Source organism: Pipra filicauda, unplaced genomic scaffold, assembly GCF_003945595.2.
Source record: "Pipra filicauda isolate LSUMZ 115617 unplaced genomic scaffold, ASM394559v2 scaffold11_size5308982_pilon, whole genome shotgun sequence".
In the NCBI taxonomy this organism is placed as follows: domain Eukaryota; kingdom Metazoa; phylum Chordata; class Aves; order Passeriformes; family Pipridae; genus Pipra; species Pipra filicauda.
Window position 1 is genome coordinate 4,354,971 of NW_024103652.1, and position 15,406 is coordinate 4,370,376.

At 38.0% G+C, this 15,406-nt stretch overlaps 1 long non-coding RNA gene across 1 annotated transcript; it reads left to right on the plus strand.

Moving 5' to 3' along the window:
- The first annotated feature begins 830 nt into the window (after nt 1-830).
- LOC120324360 lies at nt 831-10,524 on the plus strand. Its single transcript, XR_005565623.1, has 4 exons — nt 831-861; nt 3,867-3,943; nt 8,336-8,407; nt 10,221-10,524. It is a non-coding gene; the product is annotated as an uncharacterized LOC120324360 (long non-coding RNA).
- Nucleotides 10,525-15,406: the final 4,882 nt, after the last annotated feature.

Here is a 15,406-nt window from a genome sequence, read left to right on the forward strand (position 1 = left end):
CCAGTCATTGTGACGCATCTCCTGAAACCATTTTCTAGATATTCCTTCCATGAGTTGCTTCCATCAGGAACTTCCATAGAATTTGGTAAAGACCTTTCATGTGTTTAATATTAAACACACAGGCAGTGCTACTGAAAGTACCATGAAAAATAAATGAAATTACTTAAATATAAACTGAGTTCCTGCTTGGGCCTATGGTGTTTGGCATTTGAGTGAGTGTATGAAATAGGCATCTTTATGCACAAGAAATGTTTTCCTTTGCATATAGCTAACTGTTGTCTTAACACAATCTGTTCACTGGTAAAATAGTCACTCTACTCAGTGGCCTTTAGGTAACGCTGGCTATGAAATGACACTTGTTTGTTAGGCTCACTAAGTTAAACTTGATAAAAAAAGAGGGAAAGTGTCTTTGTCCTGCAGCTTAATCACTTTTATTCACACTAAATATCAAAAAAATTTCAGTTTCCTCAGTTAAAGGATGAATTTAATAGCTCAGCTGGGTGAAGAGAGCAGGTTAGGCATAGACAAACCATACCAAAGCTGCAGTGGGTGAAGGTGATAGCCCAGAGACCACCACTGCTGACTTTATTCTAGTTGTTGGCCTTGGGGACATGACAGATCTTTTGCTGTTTGATACAGGAAAAAGAAGGAACAAGGTACATCTTATAAGGCATGGTTCTCCTTTACTAACCTTTTAAATTATTATTTAAGTGAAGATTGGAGTTATGGAGTTGGAGAGTATTTTGCTGTTTTATAATTTAGCAGTTCAGGCTGAAGTTTCCTTTATGTTCTTTCTGGCTTTATACAGGCAGCCTAGAAGATGGACATTTGACAGGCCACAATAGACTGCTCCTTTCCCAGGTATCTCCTGCTTGTTTCCTTTATCTGTGAATAGGAAATGGCTTAAAGGCACCTGTGTTATGAAGGTCCCAGGGGCAGCTGCCTGACTAGTGAATGCCTGATTATGTGTTAACATGCTTTGTCAGATATTGGCAGAATCTGTTCTCTTCTTTTGCCTTTTCAGCAAGGGTACCATTGACAGACTGGCTACCCATTTATAGAAATGTTGTCCATCAAACTGTGAGGAAGGACAATGGTGTTTTTCTGTGACCAGTGACTGTGGGAAACTTTTCTTTGGCTATTCAGGCAATTTTTGTAGCTTGCTCTGAAGAGGAGAGACTGATGAGTGCAAAAAGTACAATTAAGCAAAGCCAGACTTCAATTGAAGGCTGTAGTGTAGTCTGCTTGTTCTCATTTTTTATTTGGAAAAAAATCTATGGGTTTTCACGTTGCTGTGTGGCATTCAGCGGGGGGCTATTACAATCCTAAATTTTTTTTCTAGACCACCTAATTCTAAGTAAAAATTAAATGTAATGAGAGCCACTTGGAGTTCTGAATATTTTAAAGCATAATTCCCACAGAAGGGATTCGACCTAAACTGTGGAGAGCATCAGTTGGCTAATTATAGCTGCATTTTATATTACAGCAGGTGTCAGATGCAGTCATCTCAATAAAGTCCACATAATACTCTGAAAAATAACAAAAGCTTTTCTTTGAATGTGGGTACTAATTTCTGCTAGGTGTCATATGAGCTCTGATACTTCTTATTGGCGTTAACAAGAGCACTGCAGCACTCAAACATGCTTTTTGCTTAGGATGAATTGATACTGTAAAGCACTTACTAGTCAGCCTTGGCAGATGTCAGTAGTTAATACTAGTGTTGCAGAGGTTGGTATATAATGCAAAGAGTCTTATGTAAATACTTTTAGATGATGGGCTGGTTTTGAGAATGAGTGTGAGCCATGCGTCGACTTACTTAATGAAAGCTGAATAGACAACAGCAGAATAACTGCACTTCCTTTAACTTCTGTCTTAAGTCCTCTGCAAGTAAAGGGCATATGGGAAGGCAGTAAACTAGGTGAATAAAAATATTAAACTTGATAAGCACTTCATGCATTCGTACTATTTTCCAATTCAATGGAAGCAGCAAGTTTGAGTTACTGAAATGATTGATGAGAAAGGTGTTTCCTAAGCCTTGAAACTGAGGTTCTCTAAAGATTATATCTTCAGAATAGCCTGCATGTGGTGAAACTACAATCTATAGACATTTGATGGTCATCTGACTTCCTAAATAAAAGACGGAATTCTATGATTCCAAGAGGATTGTGTTTTAAAATATTGATGAATCATTAAAATAAATGCTTAAGTGGGAAGCATGCACAGAAGCCCTTGAATACAAGGAATTGTGATGACATTGAAGTGGAGTTGCAGACACAATGGATAGGGTGAAAAGCAGAGGCAGGAAAACCTGCCCAGCTGGTTGTGCTTGGCCTAACATGCAACAGAGATGTTTCCCAAGATTGCCATATACCCTGAGAAGCAATAAGATAGGAGATGCTTCAGTTCAGAATAGCGGGGTCAGGTCATGGGGGGCTTGCTGCTTCTCCTGAAGGGGATAGGAGGTACCTGTTCCAAACACAGAGAAGGGCTTCAACAGTGAATGATGCAGGAGAGACAAGCATGTACTAGCAAAACAAAGAAAATGTGACAGATGATCAAATCTTCCAACATCTGAGTCTCCTGCAAGAGCAACAAGCTACTTAATGAACTACTGTCTAGTGCCATATACCTTTCCCTCACATCATCTCCCCTGAGAAAAGGTAGTCCTAAACACCAGGCTGCCTTTGTCTTTTACACAGAAGTCTAAGGAGAATTGCAGAGGTTATATAAATAATAAACACAACTTAATGTTATAAATATTTTATTTTTAAAATGTAAAAACCAGTCAGCTGAATAAAACTGAACCACAAGTTCCAGCATGTTACCTTAGCAACTCTGTAAGAAAAAGGCAATCACAGATTATGAAGTATTATTTAATGTTTTGTAGAACTGCAGAATAAAGTATAATCTTATCATATTACATACTGAATATACTAACAGGTAGGAGGAGCCGGATTTTGGTCTGAAGTCTAGATGCAATAAGTGACTTGTAAAAAATAAATGTAAGTAAATTAGAGTAATATATTCACATTAAGAATACATGCATTTCTGGTTTAACATGCACATATTGTTCAAGAAGAAGTTTCTAAATACAATACTAAACATATATAATCCATATTAACCTCTAAACCTGGTCAAAAACAGTTACAGAAACCAAATAGATGTACAGAAATAAAAATGAAGGAGAAATAATTTCTTGGCTAATCTGTGCCTGGCATCTGGGGAGCAGAGGGCTGTCTATGAGAGAACTGCTTTAGCTCTCACACATCAGGTTACCTCTAAGGAAAAGACCTATGAAAAGGCCTGATAACAAAAGCCCAATTACAAAAGCTGAAGGCATGATTGCCATTGTATAAATGAATTTACTAATTTACCCCATTTATTCCACATAGCCTCTTTCTGAAACCTTTTAATATGAAAGCAGCCCAGCTCAACTTGGAAAGCTCTTAGGAGTTCTGTGAAAGGCTGGGAAGGTAAACAAAAGGTTAAGTTAACTGCAAGAACTGTCAACCTAGTCATCCTTTAGTTGTCTCTCTTTTAGCACAAAAGGCATGAGGAGACCACCACTGTACTACATTGCTTCTGCAATATTGTTTTCCCGTGTCTTAAATTTCTGATCTTGGGATGTGCTCCTGTCCATGTGATACAGAGCTAGGTATTAAAGAATAAAACCTCCTCTTGCTGGTAGACATTCTAATTTTTTTTCATTTTAGGGGAGAAGGTAAGGGATAGTTATCAGCAAGTAGAGGTCCTACTGTAAAAAGTAACTACCAGTAGTGTCACTCAAAATGTTTATCTGCAAGTAGAGGTGCTGTTGTAAAAAGTAACTACCAGTAGTGTCACTCAAAATGTATTACCCTTTGCAGATTACAAAAACGTAGTAACTTCCCCTTGTGATGTCTCCGAAGGATTCTTTGGAAGAAGGCATCTAACAGTTCCTGTGGTAATGACTGTTACTGCCCTATATATGACAAGAGTTTTATGTGTGTGTAATTTTCCTCGATTATTATAAAAAAATGAATGTGTCTAGGATAATTTTGTATGTCACCTACTGTGAAAATTGTTTTGGTGGCAAGCAAAATCCACTACTCTGTGTCCTACACTTCTTGATATTAGGGCTTACATGAAACTTACTGCACTCTCCTTTCTCCATGGTTACTGCTACTTCTTCCCCTCCATTTTTGCTTTTGGATTACAGAGATGTGATTTCACAGTACAAGCAGCACAGATGTCAGCTGAAGGTCTGTATCTGCCAGGTGTCTGCATAAGAGCTGAGCCAATGTATGCAGCTGAGCACAGCTCACTTTCTCACATAGGTGTTCAGCACCATTTCTCTGAATCATAGCCTTGCATAACCTTTGGAAGTACCTCTGGGAAATTTTAGAATGTACTCAAAACACAATACTTTGGCAGGCAGAAGTCAGAGGAAGTCTTGCTCTGAATTCATTGTGAATGCTCAGAAAAAAGAAGTACTTCCTGCATTTGCTGCTGTGGTTGCAAAGGATGGGCTTAATGATGTAAAACATTGGGAAAGTATAGGCTTTATATGAATATGTCACCTATAAATATAAACATATATAAATAATCACCTATACTCAAAGAAAAGTGGTGGGAGATCACTTGGGTTTACTGACAGACTCCAGTAGAGAGAGGAAGATGAATCTTTAAAGCCAACAAGGAAGTCATGTAGTCCTGTAATAACTAGGAGCGAATAACTGATTTCTGTAGTTTGGGAGCGCAGGATTGTGTCATTCTGATCTCTGTGGAACTGTCTTCCACTTGATAGGGCTCAAAAGCATCCAACACCTCCTTTCTGAAAGCTGAGCTTCACAAATTGGGTCTCCTGAGGAGAGAAGTGGTGTGATCCAATATATGCACCATCCTGTGATGGTACCACAGGGAGATAGATGAACTTTGCTGTAGATACTGCAGTTACACACCAGTAGACAATGCAGATTACAAGTTATTCCAGCCTAATGCTGCTAGTCCCCATGTGCAAACAAATGCAAGAGGTGGGAGACTGGGAACCTTTGACTGAAGGGGGAAAGAAATCTGAGGAAGAAAGAAATCAGGTGATGGCTTACATAGGAAGCAGGTTGGGAAAGAAGAGATTTGCACCTCGTAGGACCAAGACCTTGAAATAGGTCAGGGAGCAAAGGAAGATAGGAATGCGAGAGAGGAAGTTCTGAGCATGGTGCCTACTGTGACTGACACTTTCAGGGACCACAAATGGAGCCAAAGCCTTATGTCTGAGAAGGCCTTGTGCTTCTCGAATAGTTTTCTAGGCAACATTATTTCACTGTCTTCATGAAACATTAGAACTGACTACAATGCTGTAGGTTCAATAAACTGGGGAGATTTGGGGAGGAATGTTGTTCTCTAGAGTAACTTCGCAAGATCAGCTTACAGAAAGGGATGGGGAGTGGGAGGAAAAAAACCACATGAGAAACAAGAACTGAAAATTCCCAGAGCATTTCACCAAACAGTATAGCTATCAGGAAGATCATTTTTGCATAAGGGAATGGCAAGATCCCAAGGGTGTCAGCAGTGCTGTACATTATACAGGGACAAGTTCATCCATTACTGGCACTGTGAAGAACTGAGTTATGCAGTCTAATGGTGGAGAATTTAATTCCTAGATCCAAGCCTCTGGGAGTGAAAAAATGGTTCTTGTTGCCCAATGTGAAAGATGTATCTTCTTTGAGAGCTCACTTCTTTGCTTTCGTTGAAGGAGAAAATAAAAAGATTTTCATAAAAATGAGGAGTAAACATTTGACAATATATCTGTGGACACAGTTTCATTTTACCTTGGCTGTGCCATGAAAGACCATGAAATATCTTCATCTGGCCTTTCATTAAACTACATTATCTTTAAACATATATCAAGGCAAGTAAAGAGTTTGTAATATTAAAAATATTTTAAAAGACTTTGCAGGTAATGTCTATGTGAAGGTTCAAGCAATCATCCAAGGCCAGAGTACTTGAAGAACTGAGGAACTGTTAAATTACTATGATCTTAAAAAATGATTACTGTAATACTTTGGAGAATACATTTTCCATAACAAATATAGAACATATTTTCTAATTTCTATTATGGTTATCAAGGTCATTCAGTGATAGAATGCAAAATCTTTTCTTTTTCTCATTCAGATACTGTCAGGTGCATAAATTCTATAGCTAATATAGAAACACATTTAAAAATTGGAATTTATTAATGAAGAGATTATGTCTTTGCCCAATATCATACAATAATTTTTATCTTCTGAATGGAATTTAACAATACACAGACTCTGGCTGGCTTTATTCCAGTAATACATGCTGTTTGCAAAAGTGTGTTGCCTTATATGTTAAACGCAGTGCACACACAATTACCCTAGCATTCCTTGAAAATTAATTTCAAATACACATTTATTGTAAGTGCTTTGGGGCAAGAACCTTCTTTTGTTATTAAACAATACAAATGGGATCTTGGCCCATAATTGGGGCTCCTAAGCACTGTGAATTCTTTCACCAGTGTCTCACATTCTCTTTCTCACTCTCTTTGTCCCTCTGCAGATTATGCCAGTGTTTACAAAGGTTGGGATCCTTTGCATCCTCATCAGTTTTTACATTTGCCCAAGAATCAGATTCAGTTTAGCCTAGCATTGTTCACAAAGATAAAAGGGTGACAGATCCTGACACATTTGTGCTTTTGAAAAGTGGAAAAGCTGATTTAATGCATAAACCCTATAGTAAAGCTGTCTCCAAGGTGAAATTGCGCCAGTCTTGGAATAAAAAGTGGAAGAAGACAGATACTTAAACTACATACAGTGATGTGCTTGAGCACTCTTTCTTATAGTATAACCAGAAAATGCTGTAATTGCCTTATTTTCCAGTTTTTAACTACTGAAACTTGGCTGATTTCTTTGTGATCAAAGACACCTAAGACACCTGATTTATGTCTTAGGTAATAGTCAATCTTCTTCACATGTGTGGGCTTCAATCACTATTATTTCAAACTATAATACTGGGCAAGATATATTACTGAATGCTTATTTTACAGTTTCATTACTGGAACAAACATACATGTGAGCCATGCATTAGTCACTGAATTACTAGACCTTAGTGGTAGATTTATACATGACAGATCAGTATGTTCTATCATAAATAAATGATTTAATTTACCAAAGTATTGATAATTCTTTGTGAATTCAATGACAGTGATTTAGTAAAACTAGAAAGAAATGTGAAATTATTAAAGACATACAAAGAGCCAGAACTGACAAATTACAAGTCTCTTTCTAAGGGCGGATACTTTAGCCTGGAGCTGAAAAGAGCTTTGCCACTGAAAGAGCATTGTGACCATAATGGTTGTTCCCCAAACAGGAGTGGTATAGCTACAACTATTCAGTCACAGGTTCTTAGGTTGTTTGTATAGTATAAAGCCAGTGGAAACCATTTCGAATCTCTAACTGGACCTCCCACATAACATATATCTAAGATTTTCCTGGAACTAATTCCTTCAGGAATTAGAGTATGTTTGAGAAAACATGCTAGTCTTGATTATGACATTTACAGAGATAAAAAATCTACCACAGTGCTGAATATGATGTTTCAATTAGTATCATAACAATGAAAAAAAAAGAGTCCTCTAGTTTAGATTTGTGTAACCTTTAATTTAAACCACTGAGTCTTATTACACATTGATTTGTCCAAAATGGAGACATGGATGAAACTTCATCTTTCTTTAGTAAAGACCTTATAGAACTTGGAAAAATCATTACTTAACTTGCTTTCTGAGCTTCTCTACTGACAGAACGTAGTGTGCAGAAAGCATATGAATTTACAGTGCTTGAGCTCATCAGCTCTGGCTTGCCAGGCACACCCATCTGATCAATGCTAAGTAGGTAAGACACAAACTGCCTCACGTTAAAGACAGTTTTAATGCCATATACATGAGATTTCTAAATTTAACTTTGATATGAAACAAACTGCCTCTAAAAAAGGTTGAGCCACCAGCAACGGAAAAAACCCTCTCCTTTTATTCAATACTCTTATATACATGTACATGCAGATCACATGAGGCTGCAGTTATAATTGTCATATATGCATCAGGGCAGGCTAAACTTTATATTCTCGGAGGTATTCAACATGTTTAGGCTTTATTCTGCTGGTCTGGTAAGGGAGCAGAATTACATTATTTGAGTTACAGTCTGCATTGCACATAGGTGATAGCTGTAGTTAGGATTGTTCCTAATGCTCATGTGTTGACTTTAAATGAATTACAGTGGATAAAAAAGTTGTCAGGGAAGGAAAACAGTTGATGCCAACATCTTTTTCCGTTCATTATTAATAGAAAGACATCAATGGAATCCTCACTTTCAAGAAAATCACAATTAGAGGCTGGAAAAAGATTAAAGAGATACAGGTACAGCAGAATGTCAAGGGAATCTTGCTATTATTTTGTCTCCTGGGACATGTTACACAGAATTAGTAGCCTAGTTATGGATTTGGACTGTAGAACCACTGACAGGCTTGTGACTGAATGCAAGATAAGCAGAGCTCGTGGTTCCACATTGAAAATCTGTATTCTGTTGCTAAAGAGCAGAGCTGATAAGGACAACTGATTGTAGTGGGCTGACCCTGGCTGGACACCAGGTACCCACTAAAGCCACTCTATCACTCCCTTCTGTAGCTGGACAGAGGAGAGAAAATATAATGTGGGATTTGTGAGTTGAGATGAGGACCGGGAGACATCACTCACCAATTACTGTCATAGGCAAAACAGACTCGAAGTGGGGATATTAATTAACTTTATTACTAACTGAATCAGAGGAGTATAATGAGAAGTAAAAGAAATCTTAAAAACACTTTCCCCCACCCCTCCCTCCTTCCCAAGTTCTACCTCCTCCCCCCAGCAGCACAGGGAGACAGGGAATGGCGGTTACACTCAGTCCATCACAGATTGTTTTGGCTGCTGCTCAGAGTCCTTCCCCTGCTATCCATGGGGTCCCTCCCAGAGAGACAGTCCTTCATGAACTTCTCCAGCGTGAGTCCATCCCACAGGCAACAAACTGCTCCACAAAAATCTCCACAAACTGCTGCGACGTGGGTCACTTTTCCACACGGTGCAGTCCCTTCAGGTACAACCTGTTCCAGTGTGGCCCCCTGACAAGGCCACAAATCCTAGCAGGAAAACCTGCTCCAGTGTGGGCTCCTCTCTCCATGGGTCAGCTGGTCCCTGCCAGGACCTTGCTCCAGCATGGGCTTCCCGTGGGGTCACAGCCTCCTTTGGGCATCCACCTGCTCTGGTGTGAGTCTTCTCAATGGGCTGCAGGTGGATCCTTGCACGCCCATGGACCTCCATGGACTGGAGGAGAACAGCTCCTCACCATGGTCTGCACCATGGGCTTCAGGGGAACCTCAGCTCTGCCACCTGGAGCACCTCCTGCGCCTCCTTCTCCACCAGCCTTGGTGTCTGCAGAGTTGTCCACATGTTCTCACTCTGCTCTTCTCTGGCTGCCATTTTCATCTGCCCAATAACTTTTTTTCCCTTCTTAAATATGTTATCACAGAGGTGTTACTATCAGTCCTGATTAGCTCAGCCTTCTCCAGCAGCATGTCTGTCCTGGACCTGGCTGGAATTGGCTCTGCAGGACATGGGGGAAGCTTCCAGCAGCTTCTCACAAAATCCACCCCAGTAGCCCCTCTGCTACCAAAACCTGGCTGCAAACCCCCAATATCTTACAGAAGATATTCTCTTTCTGTACAGGCTGTGTGTATCTTTAATCCAAATAAGATGATGTTGTTTGCTTTAATTAATTGAAAAGTTTTGTCCTGACCTTCTTTATACAGAACCTTGAGTGAACAATTTTGGATGTCTAAGATCTCTTGAGACAGAGGTCTATCTTGTATTCTTCTTGTGCTTTATTTTCATGATTTGGAGAATGTTTGAATTCTCAGATTAAGGCTATATCAAGAGTAATTCTTTAAAATGTTCCTACATATTGACATTCTTTTAATCCCATCAGTCTTCCCCATGTTTATCCTGATTAGGATTTCTCTTATTTGACACTCAAACAAAAAGTAAGAGATTGAAGGGTAATGTGGTGTTAACACACTTATAATCTATTACCTATAGCATTTGGGCCTCAAACAAATGTCTGCATAGGTCTTGGAAGAAATAAAAAGCAAAATGGTGCTGTGCAAGCTAATTCTTCGTTTTGTCGTAATATTTCCAGAATTGCTGTCATGAAGCTTTCAACACGAAGCTTGACATTCAAATTGAAATCTCAAACTGCTACTGATATTGGAGAGGAAACAGAAAAGGATTAGAAGAAGAAATAGTAGAGAATTTTTTCACTAAATCTATTCTGGATTATATTATGTACTTGGGTCTTGTGGTAGTGATATGTTTAATGCAAATTGACACAATAATGAACTTTGCTGAACAGATATTATAGTACTATGAATTTCATTGATATCTATATATCCCTATCTAAATTCCATAATTTCACATAATAAAATATATTTGTATCAATTGTGTTGCACAATTAATCTTAGATACTTTAACTACAGTTTGTCTTAGTTAAGAATTTCAAGAAGGGTTACTTCTTGCAGTCTTGGGCGTCTCCTGTTTTTTCATGTTAATTTTGGGACTTCTTTAAAATGGGATTGATTTTCGGAGGTGGAAGTACTCACCTGCTTTCTGTAGGGCACATATTTCAAAGGTTTCTTTTTCTGGTGTTCAAGCACAGAGATGCTCAAAATTTTCATTTGTTTTTGAAAAATCTTGATGATACCACGTGTTCATATTTTAAAGCACACAAAATTTTCTGAGCTGACGTACAACAAATTGTAGAGAGGGGCATCATGAAGCTGGATAGATCAGGAACTTGTAAGTGAATTCTCAGTATTTTGGAAGTGTTGAGAGGATAAAGGATAAAAAACTGTGTCCTGTAATTATCAGATTACTTTCCTGGTGAATATGTTGCAGAAATTATTTTATTTTTGCATATGATTATTTTTTTTAAAAAATCTCTATTCTGTGAGCTTATGTTAGAAGGGGCTGAACCTCTCTAAATCATTGAAGCACATGAGTAATTCCACTTACATTAACAATACTTTTTCAGCATCTGCTTAGATTTATATACATGCTTAAGTACTCTGTTGGGAATTAAGCGATGTGGGTTTGGATAGCCTGATATTGTTATTTCTGTTGTCACTAAATATACATAAAGTGAAAGTACAAAACCCTATCAATAATATCTGTGTTGCTCTACTCCCGTTTGTTTCAGAATAATAAAGTTTTCCTCTTTGAAAAATTATTTATTTTATTCCCTTACCAGCATCATAGTACATTATATTAGTCCTTGATTTAAAGTATTCCTGAATACTTTCTGAAAATGAAAACCAAATATATGCTATCTATTTGTTCCCTGATTATGTGTAACCTGAAAGAAATTCAGAAGGTAGTGAAGCATGACCTTTCATTCCTGAGGCAATATTGTCTATCCTTCATCAAGCTGTGCTTTTCTAAATGGTACCCATTTAATGTCCAAAAATGCTTTTTAAGATTCCCTCCTCCCAAAAGGCATCAAAACTAAATGGTCTGTAATTTCCTGAAGTGTTCCTGGAGTCCATCTTCAATAATGACATTATGTTGGCTATTTTCCAGCCATCAGGTCTTTTTCTGAATAGAACAACTTTGTAAAATGTCTGCAAAACTTGAAATAATAACACCTCTGCTTTTTTTCCCTTTTTAAAAAAGAAATATTAAATATTGTTAGCTGTTTATTAGTGGTATGCTGTTATTAAATGTCAATGTATTATTATAACATATTATAGATGAATTATTTGTTTTTCTTTCCCAAAACCACTTAATCTAGAAAATACTCATTTGAGGTATTTAATTTGCCTATAGTAAATGTCCTTAAAGTGAGGTATTGTTTTATAAATAGCAGAAGAGCTATAAAAAATCCAACAAGAAAATTAACAATAATACAAAAGAGCTAAATCATTTTGTTTAATGCATTATCTTTTAAACTGAAAGACAGTGTTCATGGAACAGATTTGAAAGGAAAATTAGCAGAAAGTTAGAGCTATCCTTGCTATTTAATATATATTAATTTCTTTTTAAGTGCTTCAAAACTAAGATACAAAATAAATAGGAGAAAAATTAGATGTAGGACATGTACAACAATGCTGCTTAAAAAGGTGGATATTAGAAATGCTTCTAGTACACTTGTAGATGTCACAGCCTGTATTCTCTATGTACACAGGGCAAAAGCCAATAGCTTGCTAACACAGGCCCTGAATGGTCATCGCACAGGAGTTTAAGCCTAACTGTTCTACGTCCATATAACAGAACAGTGGTTACTGCCCCACAGAACCCACGTTTGAAATATCGGAAGGGAGAAAAATCTGGTTATTGCAAAAAGAGGACACAGGACAAGAGTTAATCACTGCTGTCAATCACTAGCAGTCGCTATGGAACTACTTTTGAGGGCTCCTCATTAAGTCAGTGCTAACTGACTGACCACATACATCCTCCTGTCTGAACCAAGTGCAAGGTAAAATATGTTATGTGAAAACTGCTTTTCATCAAAATAAGGCTATGTGCATATATGGTCAATTGCTACAGCTCAGTCGATGCTCAGCACTTTGGTAAGAGGTGGTACTGCAAGTTGTTTAAGCCTTGTGTTTTGATTAGTAATTTTTGTGAAGTTTTTGGTGGTTTGTTCAATACATTCCTCCAGCACTTCATTTGCAATACAAATTTTTCATTTTAAATAATTCATACTTAATTACAGTAGTTGTCAGTTTGTGTGGTCCTTTTCATTCTTGAAATGCTTTAGAAGCATTAATTCCCATAAAGTTTTGAGAAGCAATTAAGTATTAATGTTCCATTTTTACAAACAAAAACCAGAAAATACAGAGGTTGGGCAAACATTTCAGAGCATCAACTGTAAAATTAGGCACTGACTAGATAGAGACATGATCTAATTTTCAGAGGCACTGAAGACATTTGCATATTCAGAATGGAAACTTTTGTCCTAATAGCTAAATTCATAAAGAATCTTGGATACCATATTACTGAGCATTACAAGTTTGTAACTACTCAAGATCAAGATATGGGAGGAGTTCATTAACTCAGAATGTTTACAGCAGGTGAGCAAGAAGCTGCCTAAACTAACATAAAAGAAAGACTGATTTCCAGATTCTCACAATTCCAGCTGTATAAATAACCCTTTACAAACTTCCCTCCATGTGGTCTGAAGAACTCCACATCCTTTTCTGGCATGAACTGCTTAAGTCATTTCTGAAGAAAAAGGAGATTGAGAGAACTGGGGATTGTATGATCTATTTCCTCACAAAACCAGGCAAATTTTAGGACTGCTATTTAACAGCTCCAACAACCAATGTAGGATTTGTGTCCCAAGAAGAGATTTCAGCTTAACAATGAAGCCGTTGAGAGCTGTGGTTTTGACCTTGCTTTTGGTTTTGACCTTGCTTTTTCTTTCATTCTGAGGAGAAAACTGAACCTGGGAGAAATACTGTGATCACCAGAGTATGGTACAAAAAGCAGGTCAGTATGTGACTTTATTTTAAATAAAATAAATATCTAACACTGAGTTTCACACAAAAGCAGTGTCCAAGATACACACTTCACATGCTCTGAGCACAGCTACTCTTTCAGGATTCTCAAAAGGCATGGATGGGATGCACCCAGTTTCTCGCTGTGAACAAGAGAAAGTGTGCATGAGGCGGGTGTTCTGCTGCTGAGCGTTTGCGAACACATATGGAGAGAAATACTGAAGTAGTGAGAATTTTAACTGGTAGTATCTCTGGCCTTTGGAACTGAGTTTCAGCTTTGAAGAGTTTGACAAGAGTGGTGTTGAGACTGTCACAATTATACACCCTAAGGGTATGTCTATAGTGATAGTTATTCTCAAATATTTTGAGTCCCATGAGCCATTATTTCTTGTTTGCATCATATATCTATGGGCTGTTTGGTGTAAACCAAATTTGTTTGCATTCATTTTTATTTCGTGAGCATAGAGGTAAGATTTATCCCAAATATCCTTGTGGGACAGTGCTGTGAATCATTTAGCAGCCTTGTTTTTTCTTCTAGGCGAGCTGCCATTTATAAATAGTAAAGAAAGCAAGGAAGTACAGAAAGAGTCAAAAGCAAACAATGGACACATTCATGGTGAGAGTGTACAAGTATCTTCTGATGTGAATTTCTGAGGAAATGTAGAAAGGCATGGCATAGTATTGTCAGAGGCATGAGTATTGTCAGAGCAAGCTTCATATGCTGAAGTGTGGCAGAGCTTGCAGTACTGCAGTAGACGGCCGATGATCATGTTTACATGTTCACAATTCCTAAAAAATTGTGGGTTCAGGACTGAAGGTGACTGTAAAATTGACCCCAGTACAGGCATGACTGGAGCAAATTATCTAAAGCTACAGAGGGGATTTGGAACCAGAGCTAAAATCAGATGTTAGATTTTCTAGCTTCTTCCGTCTGTAGCCCAGGTCACTGCACTTTACTTCTCCAACAAGCTCAATCAAAACATAGAAGTTCAGCATTACACTCACTGTTTAAGAAAAATCACATAACAATGAAAAATGAGTAATAATTGATGTGAAAATTGTTGAGACATTTATATACATACGATTAACAAAGGATTACATGCATTGATGAATCGGCAGTTTTAATAATTTCCAGTGTGATGAATATGCTAGAGTTGTAGATCACCAGGAAGAAGATTAATATTCTGTGTATAATTATACACATTTCTTCTCAATTCTTTTTTTGAAGACAGACAGCAAATAGGATTTAAAGCAACAGTCATTCACTTCACATGAGCACAAAGAAAATACATAGAGAACTGCCTGCCCCCCACACCTGCCAGCTTCCAGAATCTCTCTAGAAAACAATTTCTACTTAGTTTCCTGTCTACTCCCATCTTTCTCCCCTAAATTTGGTCTCGTGGCCCCACTCAACATCCTTCTTCCCTCTTTTTTCAGGGGCAGAGAGGCTCTTGGCCTGTGGCTGTCCAGTGCTGGATAGTTACCCTTTGCTGGCAGTGGTCTTACACTCTGTCCCTGGCATGCCCTACTGTAGCTGTGTGGTGACTCTTTCTGTGGGTCCGTTTGTAATGAAGCCTGCACTGGCTGAATAGGTTGAATTTCATTTGAAGCCATTTTGAGAGTATGCCTGTGTTCAGAGTCTTTGATGTTTTCCTCTTTCGTCAATGGGTGACACTGTACCTTCTTCTTGTACGTAATTACAAACTGTCCATCTTTAAACCTTTCTTGAAGCATGTCTCAGCATTTTTTCCCTGGCTCACCTGCACACTGCCTTGCCAGAACAGGCAATGATCTCTGCACTGATGTAGCGTTTTCAAGTGAATAGTCTCTT